Source organism: Montipora foliosa, chromosome 7 (assembly GCF_036669935.1).
Source record: "Montipora foliosa isolate CH-2021 chromosome 7, ASM3666993v2, whole genome shotgun sequence".
In the NCBI taxonomy this organism is placed as follows: domain Eukaryota; kingdom Metazoa; phylum Cnidaria; class Anthozoa; order Scleractinia; family Acroporidae; genus Montipora; species Montipora foliosa.
In genome coordinates, this window is record NC_090875.1 from 43380394 (window position 1) to 43406211 (window position 25818).

Genomic DNA, 25818 nt, shown 5'->3' on the forward strand with positions numbered 1-25818 from the left:
GGGTCGTTCATGTCTGGAATTTCTTTACGCCCTTTCTCTCTCGTCTCCTTGGTTCTCCCTTTGTGCTGTCCTTTTCTTCTGTTTTGTTTCCCTTGTCCCCTATTTCGTCGTCCGCGGGGCACCGTCTGTCTAGTTATCTCATTGCGACTATCGTTTACTTCGTTTGGCTGGCGCGTAACCTTGCGACTTTTCGAAACAGCTCTCTTGGCTCACGTTCTATTATTAACATGATTATTAAAGATATTAAGTTGCGTATCTTAGGCGAACCTGTCTCTAGAGTTAAAGATTTTTGGTCGACCGGTAGTGTAATCTGTTCTGTTGATTGTAACGGTCGTCCTATTTTTCACTTTTAGTTCTTTTTGTTCATTAGATAGTTCAGGTAGGCAATTGCACCTTGCACCTTGCTTTGAGATGGACTCTGTTTACCTTTTTGCACCGACGCACTGTAATTATTAGCCGCTCTAGTACCTTCTTGTAATCAGGTCTTTTTACCTGGGCCCTTAGGCCCTTGTAAATAAAATTTTATCAAAAAAAAAAAAAATCTGTTCTTATCAGCTTAATATCTGATACGCTGCTCATCGAGCAGCTCATATATTAAACTGATTTTTGGAACTGGGCCGTGGAAAAGAGGCTTGCCTCGTCCCGGCCACGGGTTGCCTCGGTATAGCACTACCTCCGAGCGTGGCCCACTTCCCTCTGGGGAAGAAATAATCAAGTGAAAGCAGAACAAATGACCAAGCAACCAACCTTCACATTCTCTTCTCTTTTCTAGGTAGCATAGCAGCGAGTGGACAGCACGACACGACAGGACGAGGAGCACGTGACCCCCATTACCACATGGTATGCGCAGACAAGTTGCGTTTTGCGGTTCCGGAGAGGTTGAAAAGGCATACTTACCTGACGCGGGAGGCACTGTGATCAGGGAGGCAGTCCTCTCAAGGTGAGGCTCTTTCATTGCACTTCGATTGGGTTGACCCTTGCGATTACCCCAAATGTGGGTAACTCGAGCGTATAATTTCTGGTAGTGGGGACCTGCGTTCGCGCTAGTCCCCGCACCAAACCCCGGTGGCAAAGTTGGCTAATGGGAAGGTTTGTTGGTAACGTTTCAGGCAGGGCAGGGAAGGAGATGCGGTGGCGGTGTAAGGACTAAGGAAGGTGAGTTGTATTTGTGAATTCCACTGCTGAAATTGTAGGTGAATGTTCCGTACTTGGTGCACTGCAAAACTGTGATTTTATTTCTTTCATTCTTGGCCGTAGAGAGAGCGAGAGGACGTGTTTATTTCAGCCGCATCGATTTCCATCGATAGACGAGTGAGACAAGAAAATGCCAGCGGGTCGAGCTCTTATCCTCGTGCATCGTTTCGAAAACGTAAGTGGATGTGTGTTTGTACTGCTCCATCGCGATAGATTTCTTTTGCGTTGTGTTATGTTGCGTTCTGGAGAGCCCGTTTTGCATTGAGTAACTGAGGACCCGCCAGATCAGTTGGCGTTACATTTCTGTGGCCAACACTTTGTGGTTTCTCTATGTTATCAGTTAATTGGATTGTTATCATAAAAAGTAAATCTTTCATGGTCAGGATAGTGTCTTATCGGCCCTTTGAATACGTACTGTCCGTGTTGAGCAGGGAACAGTAAGACTTTGAAGTGCGCTACGTCACGTAAGTCACGTTTTCGCAGGATCAATGTTGTAGTGTTGTAGCCTTCGTTGTATGCATATCATCCGGGCTAGGTTAACTTCCATCTAATGCATAACAGTGCATGCATTTTTTACTTGTCGTATCCTGTTCTTTGCTCACACGAAAAGATACGTTTCATGTCATAAACGTTGGATTGATAAGATCTCGCGCGCACGCGCTCCCTTGGGAATACAAGTTCCACTTTCTCGTGTGAACTATTTTGTTTTTGTTGTATGTCTCATCTTTGACATATCGTTGGCATGTTGTGTTCAAAAAACCTGGTTTGGAATGTTCTTTCATTAAAGGAAACTGAGATTTTTTGAGATAATCAAGTGTACAGAAGGAAAAAGGGAAGCCTACAACACGGGGTATTCCCAGGCGGTCTCCCATCCAAGTACTAACCCCGCCCGACAGGGCTTAACTTCGGTGATCGGACGAGAACCGGTGTTTTCCCTGTGGTATGGTCGTAGACAAGTAATTCGCCGTGAAAATTAACTTTGTTATAAGGGAAAATAAAAACGAGGTCAGAGCAAGCACAATGTGCATTTGTCCTCTTGCCGTCAACGCAAGTGCCATGCAATGCTGGTCCTGCTGCCCACTGTACAAGGGCGATCGTTGTGTGCGCCTCGCTTTCAGGTTGGCTTTGGGCATTCCTTCCTTGGCACGGATTGTAATCGGACCACCATATCTCGTGGCCATGAGACTGGGAGCACCTTGTCCGCTGTGAGCATTTACGGGCATCATCGCTTCTCGGCCTTTTGGCTAAGATCAAGTGTAGTATCTGTTCTTATCAGCTTAATATCTGATACGCTGCTCATCGAGCAGCTCATATATTAAACTGATTTTTGGAACTGGGCCGTGGAAAAGAGGCTTGCCTCGTCCCGGCCACGGGTTGCCTCGGTATAGCACTACCTCCGAGCGTGGCCCACTTCCCTCTGGGGAAGAAATAATCAAGTGAAAGCAGAACAAATGACCAAGCAACCAACCTTCACATTCTCTTCTCTTTTCTAGGTAGCATAGCAGCGAGTGGACAGCACGACACGACAGGACGAGGAGCACGTGACCCCCATTACCACATGGTATGCGCAGACAAGTTGCGTTTTGCGGTTCCGGAGAGGTTGAAAAGGCATACTTACCTGACGCGGGTTAAGCCTCTGGTGAAGCCCTTGGTTAGTACTGACGCTTGGCGTTCTTCCACGTGTGGTATTGCATCCTCTTGGTTGGTCTTTGCTTGCTACCTCTTGTGGTAGCGTAAGTATTTGTACATACCTTTTTTTTTCTCTATTTTGCTTGCTGTTTTTGCTCTGCTGTACATAGCTTTGTATTATATAGTTTAATCAGGTGACCCTCCCAGGGACTAATGCTGGGCGTTCTGCCCTAACCTGGGGTAAGCCTGTATCTTCTGTGCGTGGTTTTGCTCAGCCATGCCTTTACTCCACGCTCGGCCTCTTTTTAGGCGTACGGTTAAGCTGCGCTGTGGTGATAAGCTGCGCGGTAAACATCCGTCTGAGGTTGCTAAATGCATCAGTGACCGGTTTAAAAACCATAAAGTTCAATCTGTTCAGTTGCTTCCCGGGGGTGACATTAATGTAACGTTTGAACACGTCGTGGGTAAAACTATTGTCGAGGGTTATGAAAGTGTTTCATTGTTTGATCATGTTTGTCCTGTCGTTCCGAGTGGCCCTCCGCTCACACTCGTCCAAGTCCATCACTTTCCATTTGAAGGATCGTGGGAAAGCGTGAAGTTGGCCCTTCGACCGTATGGTGAGATTAAGGAATGTTCTTTCCAGCATTTTCCGGATGTCAATCATATTTCCACTGGGACGAGGCTGGTTCGTATGGTTCGTAAGGAGAACATCCCTCGTTTGCTTATCATTGACGGTTTTCCGGTCACTACTTGGTATAGGGGCCAGCCCCTCGAGTGCAACATCTGCAAGAAGAACCATAAAGCTATTGACTGTCCTTTTCGTGGCCGTTGTAGAAGGTGTGGTGAAGAGGGGCATTATGTTAAAGACTGCCATCAGGCTTGGGGTCCTCGGGTGGCTGCGGCCCCCTTCGCTGGCGTGGCCCCCGGCTCTTTCCCGCCGTTGGCCCCCTTGCTCTCTGGTTCTGAGTCCTCGGAGTCTGCTTCTGTTGCCGATTCAGATGATTCGGCAGATCTTTCCGATGTTGATGACATGTCCGCGAGTGTGGCAGCAGATGTGAGTGAGGATCTTCTCTCGCCTCCCGCTAGCCCACCTCCTAGTGCCCCCCCTTCCCCTCTGGTGGGGGCTGTGGCTTCTGTCCCCCCTAGTCCTGATGTCATCCCTCCGACTCTTTCTGACTCTTCCGGCTGTAATATTAGTAATGACAGTATTGGTGGTCCAGTCTTGTCTAGTGAGTTAGCCCCTGAGGGGCAGCTTGTATCTCCACAGCATTGCCCAATAGTCAATGCTGTTGGTGCCGGTGCTAATGTTAGCAATGTCAGTGACAATCTGTTATCTAGTAACTCTGTTAATAATATTAGTAATATTACATCCTCGGGCCCCTCTAAAAGTATTATGGGCCTAGTTATGTCTGGTCATGAGGAATGTATTGAAGAATCTAGTTGTAGTATTGACAGTAACGATAGTTGTAATAGTACTCCTGTGCTCGAAGGGGCCGATGTCGCCTCCGTTTCTGAAATTACTATTGGTAGTGATAATATTCCCGGTGCTATTCAGCCCGGAGGGATCCTGAATGTGTACAAGAATGACAAAAATAGTATTGACAATATTGATAGTCCTAATAGTTTACAGGACGGGGCCCAAGCCGCCTCAGTCCCTGAAGTTACTGAAAGTAGTAGTAATATTGCCGGTGCTATTCAGCCCGGAAAAAGCAAAAATGAGTATAAGAAAGATAAAAACAAAGATAAAAACTTAAACAAAAGTAAGGAGAAAAACACAGTAAAAGTAAAACAAACTAATTCCGGTAATGACCCGATCGATGTGTGCTCTACTGGGCTCAACCCTCCACTCTCTATGGAGGTGCAGGAAGCGCCCGGTTCGGTCGCCAAGCGTAAGCTTTCTGCCTCCGACACTGATGTGCTTGAAGAAGGCGAGCTTCCAGAGTCCCCCCCTGTGTCTCATGTCCCGCCGTCCGGCGGTGGGCCCTCCTCGGGGGCCAAAAAGAAAAAGTCGCATGGTTCCAAAAAGTCTAGATCAAAAGGAGGCGGTTCTCATACCTAACTTTCAGTATGGCTTTGTCAACAATTTCAGTTAACATCAATGGTTTGAGAGATGCGGACAAGCGGCTTAGCTTTCTTCAGTGGCTGTCCCATCTCTCGCCATCAATAGTCTGCCTGCAGGAGACGCATGCCATCTCTCTGTCGGAGTTATCCTCTTGGGTGTCGGGGTACGGTTACTTGTGTGTTGGTTCCTTTGGTTCTCATCGTTCTTGTGGGGTTGCTATCTTGTTTCGTTCTGTTCTCCTGTGTCGCTCTGTTGTCCTCGAGTTTGATGGTCGTTTTGTTCTGGCTGAGTTCGGGTTCCGTGGTTCCATTTTTCGTGTTGCCTGTGTGTATGCTCCTAATCGTAACCCTGAGCGTGACTCTTTCCTTCATCGGTGCGTAGATAATATTGATCCTTCTGTCCCCACTCTTTTGTGTGGGGACTTTAATACTGTTTTTGATCGTCTTGTAGATCGTCGTGGGTCCTGCCCCTTCGATACTTCCCGTGAAAGTTCTTCTTTGTTGTTTTCTGTGTTCCGTGATTGTTGCGTTGTTGATATCTGGCGTCTCCGGCACCCTTCTGACTCTTCTTTCACCTGGTTTCGGAGAGATGGCTCGCTTGCTTCGCGTATCGACCTTATTGGGTGTCCGTATGCGTGGATCCCCTCAGTGTCTTCTGCAGGCATACTACCCTGCCCCTATTCAGACCATTGTGCTCTCCGTTTTTCCTGGACTCTCCCCTCCGTTCCTGTTTCCGGCCCTGGTCTCTGGAAGTTAAATACCTCTGTTTTGGAAGAACCAGCTTACCTCCGGTTAATCTCCGAGTTTTGGTCTTCATGGCGCTCTCGTGCTGTCTCCTTTTCTTCTGTGACTGATTGGTGGGATGCGGGTAAGTCCCGTATTAAGGGCCTTACCATCAATTATTGCAGGCAGCGTGCGGCTCGTGAGCGTCTGGAGCGAGACATTCTTGGTCGTCTCATCTCGCATTTAAAGCCCTCCGTCGATCTGGGTCGTGTCTCCCTTCTGCCCGTGTATTTGTCATCTCTTGCACGTGTCCAGCAGCTCGACCTGGAGTCTGCCCGCGGCCTCCAGGTGCGCGCTCGTGCCAGATGGGTGGAAGAGGGTGAGTCGTCCTCTGCCTACTTCTGCCGTTTGGTTAAAAAGCAGTCTGTTGATCGTCATATCTCGGCGCTGAGGGGATCTAATGGGAACCTTGTTTCTGATAAAGATGGTCTCTGTGACATTTTTCGTTCTTTCTATCTTGACCTCTTCTCTGCTGTTCCGTGTGATCCTACTGCTCGTGGCATCCTTTTAAATCATGTGTCTTCTGTTCTTCCGTTCGCTTCTAGTGTTTCGTGTGACGGCCCTCTCAGCCAGGAGGAGTGTTTGACCGCTCTTAGTGGCATGGCTAGGGGCAAGGCTCCTGGCTGTGATGGCCTTCCAATGGAATTTTATCTGAAGCTTTGGCCTGTGTTAGGTTCTGACCTCGTTTTTGTGCTCAATTCTGCTTTTTCCTCTGGTCGTCTATCATGCTCTCAGCGCCGTGGTATCATTACCCTGTCCTTCAAAAAAGGTGATCGTACCGACCCGAAGAATTGGCGACCAATCACCCTGTTGAATGCCGACTACAAAATAGCTTCTCGTGCTATCGCGGCCCGCCTCCTCAAGGTCATCCACCTTGTCGTTGGCAAGGACCAGACTTGTGGAGTGCCGGGTCGCTTTATTGGTGAAAATGTGGCCTTCCTCCGTGATGCTGTGGACTTCTGTTCTCGCTCTGGCTCTCCCGCTGCTTTTCTTTCCTTAGATCAGGAAAAGGCATTCGACAGGGTAGATTGGTCTTTTCTTCGTTCTACACTCTCCACTATGGGTTTTGGGGCCTCCTTTATTAAATGGGTTGATTTGTTCTATTCCGGGGTTCGCAGTTCTGTTAATGTAAACGGGTTCATTTCTAAGTCTTTCGCGTTGTCTCGTGGTGTTCGTCAGGGTTGTCCTTTGTCACCTCTTCTTTACGTCCTCGTCGTTGAAGTTCTAGCTTGTAATATTCGTGCCTGTCCTCTAATTAAGGGTCTTTCTTTGCCTGGTTCCTCCTCTTCCTTGCCAGTTATTTCCTGTTACGCTGATGACACTTCTCTTCTTGTTGTTGACGATCGTTCTATTTCTGAGATTTTTGATGTTTACTCTTTGTACGAACGTGGCTCCGGGGCCAAGCTTAACATGTCTAAGTGTTCTGGCCTGTGGCTTGGTTCCTGGAACGGCCGCACTGACTCTCCGGTGGCTATTGAGTGGTCTTCTGTCAAGGTAAAGGTTTTGGGTGTGTTTTTGGGTCCAGGTGTGTTGGAAGAAGATAATTGGAGGCCTCGTATCACCGCTGTTGAGAACGCTCTGAATTCTTGGAGGCAGCGCTCCTTGTCCTTCCGAGGAAAGTCTTTTGTCATCAACACGCTTGCCTTGTCCCGCGTGTGGTACGTGGCCTCCCTTATACATGTGCCCCGGTGGGTCAGTGCGGAAATCAACTCTCTTGTTTTTAAGTTTTTTTGGGGTGGGAAACGTGATCTTGTGGCTCGTCGTGTTGTTGTGCAGCATTCTTCTCTAGGCGGTTTTGGTGTTGTGGATTTTCAGCTCAAAGTGTCGGCTCTTCATGTTCAGTGGGTCCGTCGTTTTGTTGTTTCGCCATCTTCGTGGGTTTCCTTCATGGTTTTCTGGTTTACTTCCGTTCTTAGTGCCCCTCCTTATGTTGTCCTTCGCTCTCCCTCCGCCTTCTCCTTTTCTGGGCTCCCGCCATTTTACGTTTCTCTCTTGTCTGCCTGGCAAGCTTGTAAAGGTACTCTGTCTTCCTTGTCTCCTGGTATTGGTTCTGGTGTTGATTTTTGTCCTATTCGTTCTGTCACAACTAAGTCTGCCTATCTTTTTCTGTTGTCTGAAAGTGTTGTACCTCCTCATTGTATTGTCAAGTTCGCTCCCTTGTTTGGTCCTTTGTACTGGTCGGCTACTTGGTGCCAGCTGTTCTTTTTCGATCTTGATCGCCCCGTCATCGACCTTTCATGGAAAGTGGCTCATGGGGTGCTATACACAGCTGAGCGCCTTGCTTCGTTTGGCTATAATGTCTCCACTGCTTGTTTCTGCTCTTCCCCCCTCGAATCTTTACAGCATTTATTTTTCGATTGTCCTCTGGCCTCCAGTGTCATCTCTTGGCTCCAGTCGTTGTTGTTCGTGGCTTCTCCTCTTTGTCCCTCCTTGCTTGCCCGTCATGTGCTCTTTGGTTTTTCTAGTGATGAGTTGCGGGTTGTCCCCCGGATTTTTGTTTATTTGCTTAACGTCTGTAAGTTCTTCGTCTGGTGGGCTCGGAATGATTTCCGCTTCCGCGATGTGCGCCCCTCTGCCGTTGAGGTTATTGAACGTGTCAAGTCCCGCGTGCGTTTTTATCTTCCCCTCTTTTTTCGTCGTTTTCGTTCTGCCCGTCGTCGTCAGTATTTCACCCGTCAGTGGGGCGGGCGTGGTGTTGTCGCTTCTCTCGTTCATGATCGTCTTGTAGTCCATCTTTAGTCTTGTTCGGGTGCACCTTAGTGGTGAACCAGCTCGTTTTTGCTGGATAAGTCTGTTGACTGGTGACCTACTAGGTCCGCCATTCACCGTTGCTTCCGTCCGTTTCCTTATGTCCTGTTGTCCAGTTGTTTTGTCTGTCTTTTGTGTCTGTCTGTGAGGGGTTGTCATTCTTGAGTGTAAGTCGGACGAGGCGTCTCTTGAATGCAATTCCTGTACGTGTTTGTCTTCTGTTCTGTGTTTGTAAGGGCGGGGTTCGATTCCCCGGCGAGTTTGGCGTACTGGTGTACCCCTGTTTGAGGTGAACCGCCGTTGCGGATTAGTCGTTATGTCTGGCGGGCATTGCACTCACCCTACTGGGGGCCCGGCCATTCGCCTCAAATATAAAAAAACTTACCTGACGCTCTTCATTGGTTTGTTGGCTCAGGTAAGTGTCTCTGCCGTTAAAAGCTCGTGAGGGCTTGGCAGTTGTCTCCAGTTCCTGTTCCGGTCCCTGTACGGTGCGATGGAGTTTCCAAGAACCATTGTCCTCCACTTTCCGTCCGAGATCTACAGGTCCTCTGGTACCAGTGAGATCCTACCACAGTTGTTACGTGTCCTCGTCCAAGATAAAGTCGATGCTGTGCAGTTCCTGAAGAATGGCAGAGTACGTGTTACCCTGAAGTCTTCTGAGTACAGAGACCAGCTCCTTCAAGCGTCTTCGATCCTGTTTGGTGATACGTCTATTCCTGTTACCGTTCCTGGCGTTGTCGTTCGTTCTGTGTATGTGCGTGACCTTCCATTTGAGGTTCCTGACCGTGACGTCCTTGCTGTGTTCCAGTCCTTTGGTGTTGTTTATTCCATCCGTCCTTGTTACTTTCGTGAATTTCCGTCCCTGGCCAATGGTAACCGTCTTCTCCTGATGTCTTTTGATGAATCCGTTCAGTCCATACCGTCTACGTTGAGTGTGTCTGATTTACCCGTCCGTGTGTGGCATGCCGGTCAACCCGTCGTTTGTCCCATCTGTCGAGAACCTGGTCATCTGCCTCAGGTTTGCCCTTTCTCGGGCCGGTGCCTGCGCTGCAAGCAGCCGGGCCACAGGGCTCGGGATTGTAAGCAGGCCTGGGGTCCGTCCCATTCTGGTCATTCTGGTCATTCTGGTTCCGTGCCTGTTCCTCAGGTTCCTGTGTCCGTTCCTGCTTCCAGTGTTCCTGCCTCTACGTCCGTTGCTCCTGTCTCGTCTGTTCCTGTCTCCGTCCCGAAGTCCACTGTAGCTCCTGTTTCGTCTGTATCTGCTGTCAATGCTCCTATTCCGTCTCCTGTCTCGTCTGGGTCCAAAGAACTGCCTGATTTTGTAAAGATGTGTCGTAAATCTCGTCCTTTGATCAATCCCAAAATGTACGAAAATGAAGTTGTTAAAATTGTTAGGAAGGTAATCAAGGATCATAATTTGTCTGTCTCTGATAATGAAATCCGTCGTTTTCTAAATACTGTCCATTGTCGTTGATTTGTGTTGTGCCTGATACAATGCTTTGTTTTTGTTTGCATTGAATTTCTGTTTGTAGGGGCGGGGTTCGATTCCCGGTGATGTTTGACGTGCTGGTGCACCCCCGTTTGAGGCGAACCATTGTTGTTTTGATGGATTAGTCTACATGTCTGGCAGCCATTGCACTACCCCACTGGGGGGCTGCCATTCGCCTTAAACATAAAAAAACTTACCTGACGCGGGAGGCACTGTGATCAGGGAGGCAGTCCTCTCAAGGTGAGGCTCTTTCATTGCACTTCGATTGGGTTGACCCTTGCGATTACCCCAAATGTGGGTAACTCGAGCGTATAATTTCTGGTAGTGGGGACCTGCGTTCGCGCTAGTCCCCGCACCAAACCCCGGTGGCAAAGTTGGCTAATGGGAAGGTTTGTTGGTAACGTTTCAGGCAGGGCAGGGAAGGAGATGCGGTGGCGGTGTAAGGACTAAGGAAGGTGAGTTGTATTTGTGAATTCCACTGCTGAAATTGTAGGTGAATGTTCCGTACTTGGTGCACTGCAAAACTGTGATTTTATTTCTTTCATTCTTGGCCGTAGAGAGAGCGAGAGGACGTGTTTATTTCAGCCGCATCGATTTCCATCGATAGACGAGTGAGACAAGAAAATGCCAGCGGGTCGAGCTCTTATCCTCGTGCATCGTTTCGAAAACGTAAGTGGATGTGTGTTTGTACTGCTCCATCGCGATAGATTTCTTTTGCGTTGTGTTATGTTGCGTTCTGGAGAGCCCGTTTTGCATTGAGTAACTGAGGACCCGCCAGATCAGTTGGCGTTACATTTCTGTGGCCAACACTTTGTGGTTTCTCTATGTTATCAGTTAATTGGATTGTTATCATAAAAAGTAAATCTTTCATGGTCAGGATAGTGTCTTATCGGCCCTTTGCATACGTACTGTCCGTGTTGAGCAGGGAACAGTAAGACTTTGAAGTGCGCTACGTCACGTAAGTCACGTTTTCGCAGGATCAATGTTGTAGTGTTGTAGCCTTCGTTGTATACATATCATCCGGGCTAGGTTAACTTCCATCTAATGCATAACAGTGCATGCATTTTTTACTTGTCGTATCCTGTTCTTTGCTCACACGAAAAGATACGTTTCATGTCATAAACGTTGGATTGATAAGATCTCGCGCGCACGCGCTCCCTTGGGAATACAAGTTCCACTTTCTCGTGTGAACTATTTTGTTTTTGTTGTATGTCTCATCTTTGACATATCGTTGGCATGTTGTGTTCAAAAAACCTGGTTTGGAATGTTCTTTCATTAAAGGAAACTGAGATTTTTTGAGATAATCAAGTGTACAGAAGGAAAAAGGGAAGCCTACAACACGGGGTATTCCCAGGCGGTCTCCCATCCAAGTACTAACCCCGCCCGACAGGGCTTAACTTCGGTGATCGGACGAGAACCGGTGTTTTCCCTGTGGTATGGTCGTAGACAAGTAATTCGCCGTGAAAATTAACTTTGTTATAAGGGAAAATGAAAACGAGGTCAGAGCAAGCACAATGTGCATTTGTCCTCTTGCCGTCAACGCAAGTGCCATGCAATGCTGGTCCTGCTGCCCACTGTACAAGGGCGATCGTTGTGTGCGCCTCGCTTTCAGGTTGGCTTTGGGCATTCCTTCCTTGGCACGGATTGTAATCGGACCACCATATCTCGTGGCCATGAGACTGGGAGCACCTTGTCCGCTGTGAGCATTTACGGGCATCCTTTCTCGGCCTTTTGGCTAAGATCAAGTGTAGTATCTGTTTCTTATCAGCTTAATATCTGATACGCTGCTCATCGAGCAGCTCATATATTAAACTGATTTTTGGAACTGGGCCGTGGAAAAGAGGCTTGCCTCGTCCCGGCCACGGGTTGCCTCGGTATAGCACTACCTCCGAGCGTGGCCCACTTCCCTCTGGGGAGAAATAATCAAGTGAAAAGCAGAACAAGTGACAAGCAACCACCCTTCACATTCTCTTCTCTTTTCTAGGTAGCATAGCAGCGAGTGGACAGCACGACACGACAGGACGAGGAGCACGTGACCCCCATTACCACATGGTATGCGCAGACAAGTTGCGTTTTGCGGTTCCGGAGAGGTTGGAAAGGCATACTTACCTGACGCGGGAGGCACTGTGATCAGGGAGGGCAGTCCTCTCAAGGTGAGGCTCTTTCATTGCACTTCGATTGGGTTTTGACCCTTGCGATTACCCCAAATGTGGGTAACTCGAGCGTATAATTTCTGGTAGTGGGGACCTGCGTTCGCGCTAGTCCCCGCACCAAACCCGGTGGCAAAGTTGGCTAATGGGAAGGTTTGTTGGTAACGTTTCAGGCAGGGGCAGGGAAGGAGATGCGGTGGCGGTGTAAGGACTAAGGAAGGTGAGTGTATTTGTGAATTCCACTGCTGAAATTGTAGGTGAATGTTCCGTACTTGGTGCACTGCAAAACTGTGATTTTATTTCTTTCATTCTTGGCCGTAGAGAGAGCGAGAGGACGTGTTTATTTTCAGCCGCATCGATTTCCATCGATAGACGAGTGAGACAAGAAAATGCCAGCGGGTCGAGCTCTTATCCTCGTGCATCGTTTCGAAAACGTAAGTGGATGTGTGTTTGTACTGCTCCATCGCGATAGATTTCTTTTGCGTTGTGTTATGTTGCGTTCTGGAGAGCCCGTTTTGCATTGAGTAACTGAGGACCCGCCAGATCAGTTGGCGTTACATTTCTGTGGCCAACACTTTGTGGTTTCTCTATGTTATCAGTTAATTGGATTGTTATCATAAAAAGTAAATCTTTCATGGTCAGGATAGTGTCTTATCGGCCCTTTGCATACGTACTGTCCGTGTTGAGCAGGGAACAGTAAGACTTTGAAGTGCGCTACGTCACGTAAGTCACGTTTTCGCAGGATCAATGTTGTAGTGTTGTAGCCTTCGTTGTATACATATCATCCGGGCTAGGTTAACTTCCATCTAATGCATAACAGTGCATGCATTTTTTACTTGTCGTAATCCTGTTCTTTGCTCACACGAAAAGATACGTTTCATGTCATAAACGTTGGATTGATAAGATCTCGCGCGCACGCGCTCCCTTGGGAATACAAGTTCCACTTTTCTCGTGTGAACTATTTTTGTTTTTGTTGTATGTCTCATCTTTGACATATCGTTGGCATGTTGTGTTCAAAAAACCCTGGTTTGGAATGTTCTTTCATTAAAGGAAACTGAGATTTTTTGAGATAATCAAGTGTACAGAAGGAAAAAGGGAAGCCTACAACACGGGGTATTCCCAGGCGGTCTCCCATCCAAGTACTAACCCCGCCCGACAGGGCTTAACTTCGGTGATCGGACGAGAACCGGTGTTTTCCCTGTGGTATGGTCGTAGACAAGTAATTCGCCGTGAAAATTAACTTTGTTATAAGGGAAAATGAAAACGAGGTCAGAGCAAGCACAATGTGCATTTGTCCTCTTGCCGTCAACGCAAGTGCCATGCAATGCTGGTCCTGCTGCCCACTGTACAAGGGCGATCGTTGTGTGCGCCTCGCTTTCAGGTTGGCTTTGGGCATTCCTTCCTTGGCACGGATTGTAATCGGACCACCATATCTCGTGGCCATGAGACTGGGAGCACCTTGTCCGCTGTGAGCATTTACGGGCATCGCTTCTCGGCCTTTTGGCTAAGATCAAGTGTAGTATCTGTTTCTTATCAGCTTAATATCTGATACGCTGCTCATCGAGCAGCTGTCCTATATTAAACTGATTTTTGGAACTGGGCGTGGAAAAGAGGCTTGCCTCGTCCCGGCCACGGGTTGCCTCGGTATGCACTACCTCCGAGCGTGGCCCACTTCCCTGGGGAAGAAATAATCAAGTGAAAGCAGAACAAGTGACCCAAGCAATTACCTTCACATTCTCTTCTCTTTTCTATGTAGCATAGCAGCGACCACAGCACGACACGACAGGACGAGGAGCACGTGTACCCCCATTACCAAGGTACTCACAATGCTGCGGTTGCGACAGGCATACTTATTGCTCAAGGTTGTCAGGTTGGTGAGGTACAACTGCGAGGTGTTTCGTGCCGATAGTCCTCTCAAGGTGAGGCTCTTTCATTGCACTTGATCTGACCCTTGCGATTACCCCAAATGTGGGTAACTCGAGCGTATAATTTCTGGTAGTTTGGTGACCTGCTGTCGCGTAGTCCCCGCACCAAACCCCGGTGGCAAAGTTGGCTAATGGGAAGGTTTTGTTGGTAACGTTTCGGCAGGGCAGGGAAGGAGCTCGGTGGCGGTGTAAGGACTAAGGAAGGTGAGTTGTATTTGTGAATTCCACTGCTGAAATTGTAGGTGAATGTTCCGTACTTGGTGCACTGCAAAACTGTGATTTTATTTCTTTCATTCTTGGCCGTCGAGAGAGCGAGAGGACGTGTTTATTTCAGCCGCATCGATTTCCATCGATAGACGAGTGAGACAAGAAAATGCCAGCGGGTCGAGCTCTTATCCTCGTCATCGTTTCGAACGTAAGTGGATGTGTGTTTGTACTGCTCCATCGCGATAGATTTCTTTTGCGTTGTGTTATGTTGCGTTCTGATGAGAGCCCCGTTTTGCATTGAGTAACTGAGGACCCGCCCAGATCAGTTGGCGTTACATTTCTGTGGCAACATGGTTTTCTGGGGATGAGGACGTTCTGCTCAGGTAGTTAATTGGATTGTTATCATCCCTTTCGTGGTCTATAGTTCCTTATCGGCCCTTTGCATACGTACTGTCCGTGTTGAGCAGGGAACAGTAAGACTTTGTTCCAGTGCGCTACGTCACGTAAGTCACGTTTTCGCAGGATCAATGTTGTAGTGTTGTAGCCTTCGTGTATACATATCATCCGGGCCTAGGTTAACTTCCATCTAATGCATAACAGTGCATGCATTTTTTGCTTGTCGTATTCTGTTCTTTTGTTCACACGAAAAGATACGTTTCATGTCATAAACGTTGGATTGATAAGATCTCGCGCGCACGCGCTCCCTTGGGAATACAAGTTCCACTTTCTCGTGTGGACTATTTTGTTTTGTTGTGATGTCTCAGTTTTCATATCGTTGGCATGTTGTGTCAAAAAACCGTGTTGGGAACCTTCTTTCTTTTAAAGGCCTCTGGAGATTTTTTGCATAATCAAGTGTACAGAAGGAAAATCGGGAAGCCTACAACACGGGTATTCCCAGGCGGTGATGAGTCCAAGGACTAACCCCCGCCCGACAGGCTTAACTTCGGTGATCGGACGAGAACCGGTGTTTTCCCTGTGGTATAACCGTAGACAACAAATTCGCCGTGAAGATTAACTTTGTTTAAGGGAAAATGAAAAGAGGAGAGCTTGCACAATTTGCATTTTCATTGCCGTCAACGCAAGTGCCATGCAATTTCTGGTCCTTCTGATGTACAAGGGCGATCGTTGTGTGCGCCTCGCTTTCAGGTTGGACTTGGGCATTTTTTGATGGCTTGGATTGTAATCGGACCACCATATCTCGTGGCCATGAGAACTGGGAGCACCTTGTCCGCTGTGAGCATTTACCGGGCATCGCTTGGGCCCTTTTGGCTAAGATCAAAAGTGTAAAATATCTGTTCTTATCAGCTTAATATCTGATACGCTGCTCATCGAGCAGCTCATATATTAAACTGATTTTTGGAACTGGGCCGTGGAAAAGAGGCTTGCCTCGTCCCGGCCACGGGTTGCCTCGGTATAGCACTACCTCCGAGCGTGGCCCACTTCCCTCTGGGGAAGAAATAATCAAGTGAAAGCAGAACAAGTGACCAAGCAACCAACCTTCACATTCTCTTCTCTTTTCTAGGTAGCATAGCAGCGAGTGGACAGCACGACACGACAGGACGAGGAGCACGTGACCCCCATTACCACATGGTATGCGCAGACAAGTTGCGTTTTGCGGTTCCGGAGAGGTTGGAAAGGCATACTTACCTGACGCGGGAGGCACTGTGATCAGGGAGGCAGTCCTCTCAAGGTGAGGCTCTTTCATTGCACTTCGATTGGGTTGACCCTTGCGATTACCCCAAATGTGGGTAACTCGAGCGTATAATTTCTGGTAGTGGGGACCTGCGTTCGCGCTAGTCCCCGCACCAAACCCCGGTGGCAAAGTTGGCTAATGGGAAGGTTTGTTGGTAACGTTTCAGGCAGGGCAGGAAGGAGATGCGGTGGCGGTGTAAGGACTAAGGAAGGTGAGTTGTATTTGTGAATTCCACTGCTGAAATTGTAGGTGAATGTTCCGTACTTGGTGCACTGCAAAACTGTGATTTTATTTCTTTCATTCTTGGCCGTAGAGAGAGCGAGAGGACGTGTTTATTTCAGCCGCATCGATTTCCATCGATAGACGAGTGAGACAAGAAAATGCCAGCGGGTCGAGCTCTTATCCTCGTGCATCGTTTCGAAAACGTAAGTGGATGTGTGTTTGTACTGCTCCATCGCGATAGATTTCTTTTGCGTTGTGTTATGTTGCGTTCTGGAGAGCCCGTTTTGCATTGAGTAACTGAGGACCCGCCAGATCAGTTGGCGTTACATTTCTGTGGCCAACACTTTGTGGTTTCTCTATGTTATCAGTTAAATTGGATTGTTATCATAAAAAGTAAATCTTTCATGGTCAGGATAGTGTCTTATCGGCCCTTTGCATACGTACTGTCCGTGTTGAGCAGGGAACAGTAAGACTTTGAAGTGCGCTACGTCACGTAAGTCACGTTTTCGCAGGATCAATGTTGTAGTGTTGTAGCCTTCGTTGTATACATATCATCCGGGCTAGGTTAACTTCCATCTAATGCATAACAGTGCATGCATTTTTTACTTGTCGTATCCTGTTCTTTGCTCACACGAAAAGATACGTTTCATGTCATAAACGTTGGATTGATAAGATCTCGCGCGCACGCGCTCCCTTGGGAATACAAGTTCCACTTTCTCGTGTGAACTATTTTGTTTTTTTGTTGTATGTCTCATCTTTGACATATCGTTGGCATGTTGTGTTCAAAAAACCTGGTTTGGAATGTTCTTTCATTAAAGGAAACTGAGATTTTTTTGAGATAATCAAGTGTACAGAAGGAAAAAGGAAGCCTACAACACGGGGTATTCCCAGGCGGTCTCCCATCCAAGTACTAACCCCGCCCGACAGGGCTTAACTTCGGTGATCGGACGAGAACCGGTGTTTTCCCTGTGGTATGGTCGTAGACAAGTAATTCGCCGTGAAAATTAACTTTGTTATAAGGGAAAATGAAAACGAGGTCAGAGCAAGCACAATGTGCATTTGTCCTCTTGCCGTCAACGCAAGTGCCATGCAATGCTGGTCCTGCTGCCCACTGTACAAGGGCGATCGTTGTGTGCGCCTCGCTTTCAGGTTGGCTTTGGGCATTCCTTCCTTGGCACGGATTGTAATCGGACCACCATATCTCGTGGCCATGAGACTGGGAGCACCTTGTCCGCTGTGAGCATTTACGGGCATCGCTTCTCGGCCTTTTGGCTAAGATCAAGTGTAGTATCTGTTCTTATCAGCTTAATATCTGATACGCTGCTCATCGAGCAGCTCATATATTAAACTGATTTTTGGAACTGGGCCGTGGAAAAGAGGCTTGCCTCGTCCCGGCCACGGGTTGCCTCGGTATAGCACTACCTCCGAGCGTGGCCCACTTCCCTCTGGGGAAGAAATAATCAAGTGAAAGCAGAACAAGTGACCAAGCAACCAACCTTCACATTCTCTTCTCTTTTCTAGGTAGCATAGCAGCGAGTGGACAGCACGACACGACAGGACGAGGAGCACGTGACCCCCATTACCACATGGTATGCGCAGACAAGTTGCGTTTTGCGGTTCCGGAGAGGTTGGAAAGGCATACTTACCTGAACGCGGGTCAGGGGCCGTAAAAGTCAAACCCTGCAGAGTGAGCTCTTTTTCTTGCTGGGAGACCTCAATTTTGGAGTGTGGCCTGGACCTTTTCTTTTCATTTTTGGAGTGTGGTTTCTTTATTCATATTTTGGAGTGTGGTAAGGTTTTTTGTTGTAGTTTTTCTTTGTCTCTTTTGTTTTTCTTTTATTTTTTTTCGGTGACCCTCCCGGGGACTAATGCTCCGCGTTCTGCGGTAACCCGGGGTAAGCCGAGTCTTTTTGTTTTTCATTTTTCTCGCTTCCAGGGCTCTTTGAGCCCTCGTTTTTTGGCACTTCATTTAGTCCGTCACTGAAGTGTCCTTTTTGGTTTTTCGTGTGGTTTTCTACTTTTTTGGTGTGTTCTTTGGTTTCTGTGTGGCTCCTTAAGAAAATTTCTTGAGGTTTTTTGTTTGTTTTCTACTTATTAAGGGTGTGTTCTGAGTGATATTTAATTGCTATAATATTTTCGGTTGTTATTTGCTTATTGTGTAATTGGATTTTTGTTGCATATTATACCTTACTTTCTAGTGAGGTTATATTTTGTGGATTGTGTGGGAAATAATTAATTAATTGGAACTTATACATAAATAGTTACTTCTGCAAGTGACTGTACATATATATTAGTTGTGAATTTGCTATCCATATTAGTTTATCTGCATTATTAAAATTTGTGAGTGGGATACTTTTGATATTTAGTGTGATACATAAGGTTAAACATCTTTATTATTATTAGTCCTTTAGCAGCTGCTTAAGGTTTACTCTTATTTCACTGTACTAGTAATTTGATTTTAAATTATTTTGTCATAATGATTCCGCGCAATACGCGCACTCTAATCATAAAGTCCGGCTTCCCCGCTGGGACTTCCCATGCCGGGGTTGCCGGCATCATCGCGGACTCCCTGGCTGATCTGGTTGATTCTATCCAGGTCTGTCCAGGGGGATCATTCGTATTTCCTTTATTGACCCTGCCCGTAAGAAGACCTATGAGGAGGCCGGGTCCATAGTTTTTTGGATGTGTCGTTGTTGTGACGTTTCTTTCTCCCCCCGTCTCAATGGTCATGGTATACTTTGTTCCCTTTTGAGGGAATAATGATGAGGGTAGGGAGGCCCTAAAATTTTTCGGCGATGTCAAGGAGGTCAAGCACCAGCAGTGGCGAATGTCCCTGGTGTCTTTACGGGAACGCGTTTGGTGCGCATGGTGCGCAAGCACGAGATCCCACGTAACATCAAGATTGACGGGATCAACTGTCGTGTGTGGTACAGGGGCAGCCCCTTGTTTGCGACATTTGCAATGACAACCATAAGGCTGCTGATTGCCCTTTAAAGGGAAAGTGCCGTAGATGCCATGAGGCCGGGCATTTTGTTCGAAACTGTCCGAAGCCCTGTGTGGTACGTGCCGGGTAGACCGGAGACGGACATGGACAGTGAAGATGGCGATAATGTTGATGGCAATGATAATGATGTTGTTAATAATGAAAATGATAATGATAATGATGTGTGTCTGTTCCTTCCTTCCCTGGTGGCTCCGGCCGGGGGGTGGAGAGGTTGTTTCTGGCTCTGGTGGGGGTCCGCAGTCTATGTGTGAGATGAACGTGACAATGAGCTCAATGAATTGGTGAGCCAGCCGTTGCCGGACAGTGGGTCGGGGGGGGCTGAGGAGAGGGTTCTGGATCCCTCTCCAGCGGTAGTGTTTTGGGGGCTTCCACCGGTCAGGCCGGGGAGTCTCAGGAGGAGGGGCAGGAGTCCTCCCCTACCTTTTCTCCCCTTTCGGGGTCTGTGTTACTGTCATCGGGTGTGCCTGAGGTTGGGGTTGATTCGGGTGATGATGCTCTGGCCTCGGTTGTGGATTCTGGACCTTGCGGGTCGAAATACCGGTCAAAGTTGGGCGCGGTGGTTTGGGGGGGTTGAATCCCCCTCTTGTATCAAGGGAAGAGACTGCATCTATGGTGCAAAAACTGAAGGCATCTCTCCCATCATCAAAGGACGATCTCGTTGGGGGCTTCGGCTTTTGTTGTTCCTCTTCCTCCTCGGGTCAGTTCTCGTAGTTCTGGCTCGGGGATGGCCCTCCGTCCGTCCTCTCGTTCCCGGTCTCGTTCCGGTGACGAGAGGACCCCTCCTAGTCCTCTAGCCCGGATCCTCATAGGTCTCGTCGTCGTCCTTCTTCGCCTAGCCCTGCTAGGCGCCGTTAATTTGCCGTTGTCTCGCCACCTTTTTGTTTTTTTGCCATGGGTTTTGTCACTACTTTTTACTTTATTATGGCTCTTACTGTTATTTCTGTTAACGTTAATGGGTTGAGAGATGGTGACAAGCGTCTTGGGTTTCTCCAGTGGTTGTCCCATCTCTCTCTCCTTCGGTAGTTTGTCTACAGGAGACCCACGCCGTCTCTAATGATGATCTTCTTTCTTGGTTTTCTCGGTTTGGTTATTTTGTGTGCTGGTTCTTTTGGTACAATCATTCTCGTGGGTGTGGTTGTTTTGTATCGTTCGGTTTTGGAGTGTAAGTCTGTGGTTTTGCGAGTTTGATGGTCGTTTTGTTTTGGTTGAGTTTTCTCTCGTCGGTTCTGTTTTTCGGGTTGCTTCTATTTATATGCTCAATCGTAATCCTGATCGTGACGCTTTTTTTGTTCGTTGTGTTGACTCTATTGATCCTGCTGTTCCTACTCTTTTGTGCGGCGGATTTCAACACGGTCCTGGACCGTGTTCGGGATCGCCGTGGGGTCTTGTCCTTTTGATGTCTCTCGTGAAAGTTCTGCTTTGTTGTCGGCTATGTTTCGGATTTGTTGTGTGGTGGATATTTGGCGTGAAAGGCACCCAAATGATTCTGCTTTCACCTGGTTCCGGCCCGATGGGGCCCTTGCATCGCGCATTGACCTCATCGGTTGTCCGTATGCTTGGTGCCTTATGTGTCTTCTGTAGACATTCTGCCGTGTCCCTTTTCTGATCATTGTGCTATTTCTTTCTCATGGGCTCTCCCCAGCTCCGTTCCTCCGGGTCCGGGGTTGTGGAAGCTCAATCTTTCTGTTCTGGATGAGGCCGAGTATATCGACCTCATCTCAACTTTCTGGTCTATTGGCAGTCTCGTCAGTCTTCTTTTTCTTCCCTCACTAGGTGGTGGGACAGCGGCAAATCCCATATTAAACGTATTAGTATTAATTATTGTAAAGATCGTGGTAAAAGTAAAAGTAGTGGAACGTAATATTTTGTCTAGTCTTGCTGCCCATTTTAAAAGTCATATTGATTCTGGTCGTCTTTCTTTTCTTCCTGTGTATCTTTCTACTCTGTCTCGTCTTCGTGCTATGGATGTTGAGTTGCTCGTGGTGCTCAAGTTCGTGCCCGGTCGAGGTGGGTGGAGGAGGGTGAGTCCTCCTCTGCTTACTTCTTCCGGCTCGAAAAGAAAAACGGCACTGACCGTAATATCTCGGCGCTGAGAGCTAGTGATGGTACTTTGGTTACGGACAAGGATGGGGTTGTGTGATGTTTTTCGTTCTTTCTATTCGGATCTTTTCTCTGCTGCTCCTTGTGACTCCAATGCTCGTGCTGAGCTTCTTTCTAACATTTCTTCAGTTCTTCCGTATAATGATAGTGTGTGTGAAGGTCTTCTCAGCCAGGAGGAGTGTTTTGCAGCTCTTCAGGGCATGGCCCGTGTGGTAAAGCTCCTGGTTGTGATGGCCTTCCCATGGAATTCTATTTAAAATTTTGGCATGTTTTGGGTTTGGATTTGGTTTGTGTTTTGAATTCTGCTTTTTGTTTGGGCTGTTTGTCTCACTCTCAGCGCCGAGGTATCATTACTTTATCGTTTTAGAAAGGGGATCGTCTTGATCCTAAAAACTGGCGTCCAATCTCCCTGTTGAATGTCGATTATAAAATTGCTTCTCGTTCTATTGCTGCTCGTCTTCTTAAGGTTATTCATTTGGTTGTTGATAAAGATCAGTCTTGTGGTGTTCCTGGCCGTTTTATTGGTGAAAATGTTGCTTTTCTTCGTGTGTTGTTGTTGATTTTTGCTCTTCTTCTGGTGTTCCTGCTGCTCTTCTTCTCTTGACCAAGAAAGGCATTCGACAGGGTTGATTGGACGTTCCTTCGTTCTACTCTATATGCCATGGGTTTTGGGCAGTCGTTTGTTGGGTGGGGTTAATTTATTTTACAATAATGTGAGTAGTTGTGTAAATGTTAATGGTTATATTTCAAATTCTTTTAGTTATATCTCGTGGGGTGAGGCAGGGATGTCCCCTGTCCCCCCCTCCTTTATGTTTTGGTTGCCGAGGTACTTGCATTGTAATATTCGTTCTAGTGGTTTAATTTCTGGTTGTGTCTCTTCCTGGTTCTTCGTCTTCTCTGCCTGTTGTTTCTGCGTACGCTGATGACACTACGCTGGTTTTTTCTTCTGTTCCTGGTATTTTGGCTGTTTTTGATGTTTATTCTTTGTATGAGAGGGGGTCTGGGGCTAAATTAAATTTTGGAAAATGTGCGAAGGTTTGTGGTTGGGTGGTTGGAATGGGCGCACTGACTCACCGTGAACATTACTTGGTCGTCGGTGAAGGTGAAGGTGTTGGGGGTTTTTCTGGGTCCGGGCAATTTGAGGAGGACAATTGGAGGCCGCGTATCACCGCGGTGGAAATGCTTTGAACTCTTGGCGTCAGCGATCGTTATCCTATAAGGGCAAGGCACTTGTTATCAATGCCTTGGCCCTTTCCCGTGTGTGGTACGTGGCCTCTTTAATCCATGTTCCCCGGTGGGTCAGTGTCGAATTAAATACGTTAATTTTTAAATTTTTTTGGAGCGGTAAGCGGGACTTGGTCGCTCGTCGTGTTGTGGTTCAGCCTTCTTGTTTGGGTGGGTTCTTCTGTGTGGATTTTCAGTGTAAGGTTATGGCTCTTCATGTTCAGTGGGTTCGTCGTTTTGTTTTCTTCTCCGTCTTCTTGGGTCTCTTTCATGGTTTTTTGGTTTTCTTCTCGGCTTGCCGCTCCTCCGCATCATCTTTTTTTTTTTTTTTCTGCTCCGCTTTGTTTTTCGCCGGATTCTCTGCCTCCGTTTTATCGTTCTCTGTTGACTGCTTGGCGGGCGTGTAAAGGATCCCTTACAGCGTCTTCTTTGGGTATTGGTTCGGGTATTGATTTTTGTCCTGTTTTTCTTCTATGACCACGAAATCTGCTTATTTGTTTCTTTTGTCCGAGAATGCTGTCTCTCCTCATTGTGAGGAGAAGTTCTTTCCTTTGTTTGGTTCTCTTTATTGGTCTTCTACTTGGCGTCAGCTTTTCTTTTTTGATTTGGATCGTCCAGTTATTGATTTGTCTTGGAAAATTTCTCATGGGGTCCTTTACACGGCCGAGAGGCTTGCTGGTTTTTGGTTATGCTCTTTCCACTGCTTGTTTTTGTTCTGCTCCTGTCGAGTCTCTTCAGCATCTGTTTTTTCACTGTCCTCTGGCGGTCAGTGTTTTGTCATGGCTTCAGTCTCTTATGTTTTTGGCTTCTCCTCTTTGTCCTTCTATCTTGGTTCGTCATGCGCTTTTTGGTTTCTCGGCTGATGAGTTGTCTGTGGTTCCGCGGGTTTTTGTTTATATGTTGAATGTCTGCAAGTTTTGTATTGGGGGGCTCGGAATGATTTTCGTTTTAGGGGTGTTCGTCCTTCGGCTGTTGATGTTATGGAGCGTGTGAAGTCTCGGGTTCGGTTTAATCTTCCATTGTTTTTCCGTGTTTTTCCGGTCTGACCGCCGTCGTCGTATTTTGTCCGTCAGTGGGGTGGTCGTGGTGTGGTGGCTTCGTTGCATAATGATGCTCTGGTCGTTCATATTTAGGTTCTGGTTTTGTGTTGTGTGTGCGTGCCCTGGCCTTTTTTCGGGGGTGAACCAACGTCTTGGCGTTCGCTGCTCATCGAGCAGCTCATATATTAAACTGATTTTTGGAACTGGGCCGTGGAAAAGAGGCTTGCCTCGTCCCGGCCACGGGTTGCCTCGGTATAGCACTACCTCCGAGCGTGGCCCACTTCCCTCTGGGGAAGAAATAATCAAGTGAAAGCAGAACAAGTGACCAAGCAACCAACCTTCACATTCTCTTCTCTTTTCTAGGTAGCATAGCAGCGAGTGGACAGCACGACACGACAGGACGAGGAGCACGTGACCCCCATTACCACATGGTATGCGCAGACAAGTTGCGTTTTGCGGTTCCGGAGAGGTTGGAAAGGCATACTTACCTGACGCGGGAGGCACTGTGATCAGGGAGGCAGTCCTCTCAAGGTGAGGCTCTTTCATTGCACTTCGATTGGGTTGACCCTTGCGATTACCCCAAATGTGGGTAACTCGAGCGTATAATTTCTGGTAGTGGGGACCTGCGTTCGCGCTAGTCCCCGCACCAAACCCCGGTGGCAAAGTTGGCTAATGGGAAGGTTTGTTGGTAACGTTTCAGGCAGGGCAGGGAAGGAGATGCGGTGGCGGTGTAAGGACTAAGGAAGGTGAGTTGTATTTGTGAATTCCACTGCTGAAATTGTAGGTGAATGTTCCGTACTTGGTGCACTGCAAAACTGTGATTTTATTTCTTTCATTCTTGGCCGTAGAGAGAGCGAGAGGACGTGTTTATTTCAGCCGCATCGATTTCCATCGATAGACGAGTGAGACAAGAAAATGCCAGCGGGTCGAGCTCTTATCCTCGTGCATCGTTTCGAAAACGTAAGTGGATGTGTGTTTGTACTGCTCCATCGCGATAGATTTCTTTTGCGTTGTGTTATGTTGCGTTCTGGAGAGCCCGTTTTGCATTGAGTAACTGAGGACCCGCCAGATCAGTTGGCGTTACATTTCTGTGGCCAACACTTTGTGGTTTCTCTATGTTATCAGTTAATTGGATTGTTATCATAAAAAGTAAATCTTTCATGGTCAGGATAGTGTCTTATCGGCCCTTTGCATACGTACTGTCCGTGTTGAGCAGGGAACAGTAAGACTTTGAAGTGCGCTACGTCACGTAAGTCACGTTTTCGCAGGATCAATGTTGTAGTGTTGTAGCCTTCGTTGTATACATATCATCCGGGCTAGGTTAACTTCCATCTAATGCATAACAGTGCATGCATTTTTTACTTGTCGTATCCTGTTCTTTGCTCACACGAAAAGATACGTTTCATGTCATAAACGTTGGATTGATAAGATCTCGCGCGCACGCGCTCCCTTGGGAATACAAGTTCCACTTTCTCGTGTGAACTATTTTGTTTTTGTTGTATGTCTCATCTTTGACATATCGTTGGCATGTTGTGTTCAAAAAACCTGGTTTGGAATGTTCTTTCATTAAAGGAAACTGAGATTTTTTGAGATAATCAAGTGTACAGAAGGAAAAAGGGAAGCCTACAACACGGGGTATTCCCAGGCGGTCTCCCATCCAAGTACTAACCCCGCCCGACAGGGCTTAACTTCGGTGATCGGACGAGAACCGGTGTTTTCCCTGTGGTATGGTCGTAGACAAGTAATTCGCCGTGAAAATTAACTTTGTTATAAGGGAAAATGAAAACGAGGTCAGAGCAAGCACAATGTGCATTTGTCCTCTTGCCGTCAACGCAAGTGCCATGCAATGCTGGTCCTGCTGCCCACTGTACAAGGGCGATCGTTGTGTGCGCCTCGCTTTCAGGTTGGCTTTGGGCATTCCTTCCTTGGCACGGATTGTAATCGGACCACCATATCTCGTGGCCATGAGACTGGGAGCACCTTGTCCGCTGTGAGCATTTACGGGCATCGCTTCTCGGCCTTTGGCTAAGATCAAGTGTAGTATCTGTTCTTATCAGCTTATATCTGATACGCTGCTCATCGAGCAGCTCATATATTAAACTGATTTTTGGAACTGGGCCGTGGAAAAGAGGCTTGCCTCGTCCCGGCCACGGGTTGCCTCGGTATAGCACTACCTCCGAGCGTGGCCCACTTCCCTCTGGGGAAGAAATAATCAAGTGAAAGCAGAACAAATGACCAAGCAACCAACCTTCACATTCTCTTCTCTTTTCTAGGTAGCATAGCAGCGAGTGGACAGCACGACACGACAGGACGAGGAGCACGTGACCCCCATTACCACATGGTATGCGC

At 47.6% G+C, this 25818-nt stretch overlaps 16 non-coding genes and 2 pseudogenes across 16 annotated transcripts; 13 read left to right on the forward strand and 5 right to left on the reverse strand.

Moving 5' to 3' along the window:
* The first annotated feature begins 514 nt into the window (after window positions 1-514).
* On the forward strand, window positions 515-695 carry LOC138012094 (U2 spliceosomal RNA; annotated as a pseudogene).
* Window positions 696-889: 194 nt separating this feature from the next.
* Window positions 890-1053, forward strand: LOC138011962 (U1 spliceosomal RNA). Its single transcript, XR_011124861.1, has one exon. It is a non-coding gene; the product is annotated as a U1 spliceosomal RNA (small nuclear RNA).
* A 976-nt stretch (window positions 1054-2029) lies between these two features.
* On the reverse strand, window positions 2030-2148 carry LOC138012165 (5S ribosomal RNA). Its single transcript, XR_011125024.1, has one exon. It is a non-coding gene; the product is annotated as a 5S ribosomal RNA (ribosomal RNA).
* Window positions 2149-2418: 270 nt separating this feature from the next.
* On the forward strand, window positions 2419-2610 carry LOC138012042 (U2 spliceosomal RNA). Its single transcript, XR_011124932.1, has one exon. It is a non-coding gene; the product is annotated as a U2 spliceosomal RNA (small nuclear RNA).
* Window positions 2611-10093: 7483 nt separating this feature from the next.
* Window positions 10094-10257, forward strand: LOC138011976 (U1 spliceosomal RNA). The gene has a single exon (XR_011124874.1). It is a non-coding gene; the product is annotated as a U1 spliceosomal RNA (small nuclear RNA).
* Window positions 10258-11233: 976 nt separating this feature from the next.
* Window positions 11234-11352, reverse strand: LOC138012166 (5S ribosomal RNA). Its single transcript, XR_011125025.1, has one exon. It is a non-coding gene; the product is annotated as a 5S ribosomal RNA (ribosomal RNA).
* Window positions 11353-11619: 267 nt separating this feature from the next.
* On the forward strand, window positions 11620-11812 carry LOC138012064 (U2 spliceosomal RNA). Its single transcript, XR_011124953.1, has one exon. It is a non-coding gene; the product is annotated as a U2 spliceosomal RNA (small nuclear RNA).
* A 193-nt stretch (window positions 11813-12005) lies between these two features.
* LOC138012000 (U1 spliceosomal RNA) lies at window positions 12006-12172 on the forward strand. The gene has a single exon (XR_011124897.1). It is a non-coding gene; the product is annotated as a U1 spliceosomal RNA (small nuclear RNA).
* Window positions 12173-13152: 980 nt separating this feature from the next.
* Window positions 13153-13271, reverse strand: LOC138012167 (5S ribosomal RNA). The gene has a single exon (XR_011125026.1). It is a non-coding gene; the product is annotated as a 5S ribosomal RNA (ribosomal RNA).
* Window positions 13272-13538: 267 nt separating this feature from the next.
* LOC138012079 (U2 spliceosomal RNA) lies at window positions 13539-13731 on the forward strand. Its single transcript, XR_011124966.1, has one exon. It is a non-coding gene; the product is annotated as a U2 spliceosomal RNA (small nuclear RNA).
* A 1705-nt stretch (window positions 13732-15436) lies between these two features.
* LOC138012081 (U2 spliceosomal RNA) lies at window positions 15437-15631 on the forward strand. Its single transcript, XR_011124968.1, has one exon. It is a non-coding gene; the product is annotated as a U2 spliceosomal RNA (small nuclear RNA).
* Window positions 15632-15825: 194 nt separating this feature from the next.
* LOC138011963 (U1 spliceosomal RNA) lies at window positions 15826-15989 on the forward strand. Its single transcript, XR_011124862.1, has one exon. It is a non-coding gene; the product is annotated as a U1 spliceosomal RNA (small nuclear RNA).
* A 978-nt stretch (window positions 15990-16967) lies between these two features.
* On the reverse strand, window positions 16968-17086 carry LOC138012168 (5S ribosomal RNA). The gene has a single exon (XR_011125027.1). It is a non-coding gene; the product is annotated as a 5S ribosomal RNA (ribosomal RNA).
* Window positions 17087-17353: 267 nt separating this feature from the next.
* LOC138012043 (U2 spliceosomal RNA) lies at window positions 17354-17545 on the forward strand. Its single transcript, XR_011124933.1, has one exon. It is a non-coding gene; the product is annotated as a U2 spliceosomal RNA (small nuclear RNA).
* A 5975-nt stretch (window positions 17546-23520) lies between these two features.
* On the forward strand, window positions 23521-23755 carry LOC138012118 (U2 spliceosomal RNA; annotated as a pseudogene).
* Window positions 23756-23949: 194 nt separating this feature from the next.
* LOC138011964 (U1 spliceosomal RNA) lies at window positions 23950-24113 on the forward strand. Its single transcript, XR_011124863.1, has one exon. It is a non-coding gene; the product is annotated as a U1 spliceosomal RNA (small nuclear RNA).
* Window positions 24114-25089: 976 nt separating this feature from the next.
* LOC138011883 (5S ribosomal RNA) lies at window positions 25090-25208 on the reverse strand. The gene has a single exon (XR_011124792.1). It is a non-coding gene; the product is annotated as a 5S ribosomal RNA (ribosomal RNA).
* Window positions 25209-25475: 267 nt separating this feature from the next.
* Window positions 25476-25665, forward strand: LOC138012070 (U2 spliceosomal RNA). Its single transcript, XR_011124958.1, has one exon. It is a non-coding gene; the product is annotated as a U2 spliceosomal RNA (small nuclear RNA).
* Window positions 25666-25818: the final 153 nt, after the last annotated feature.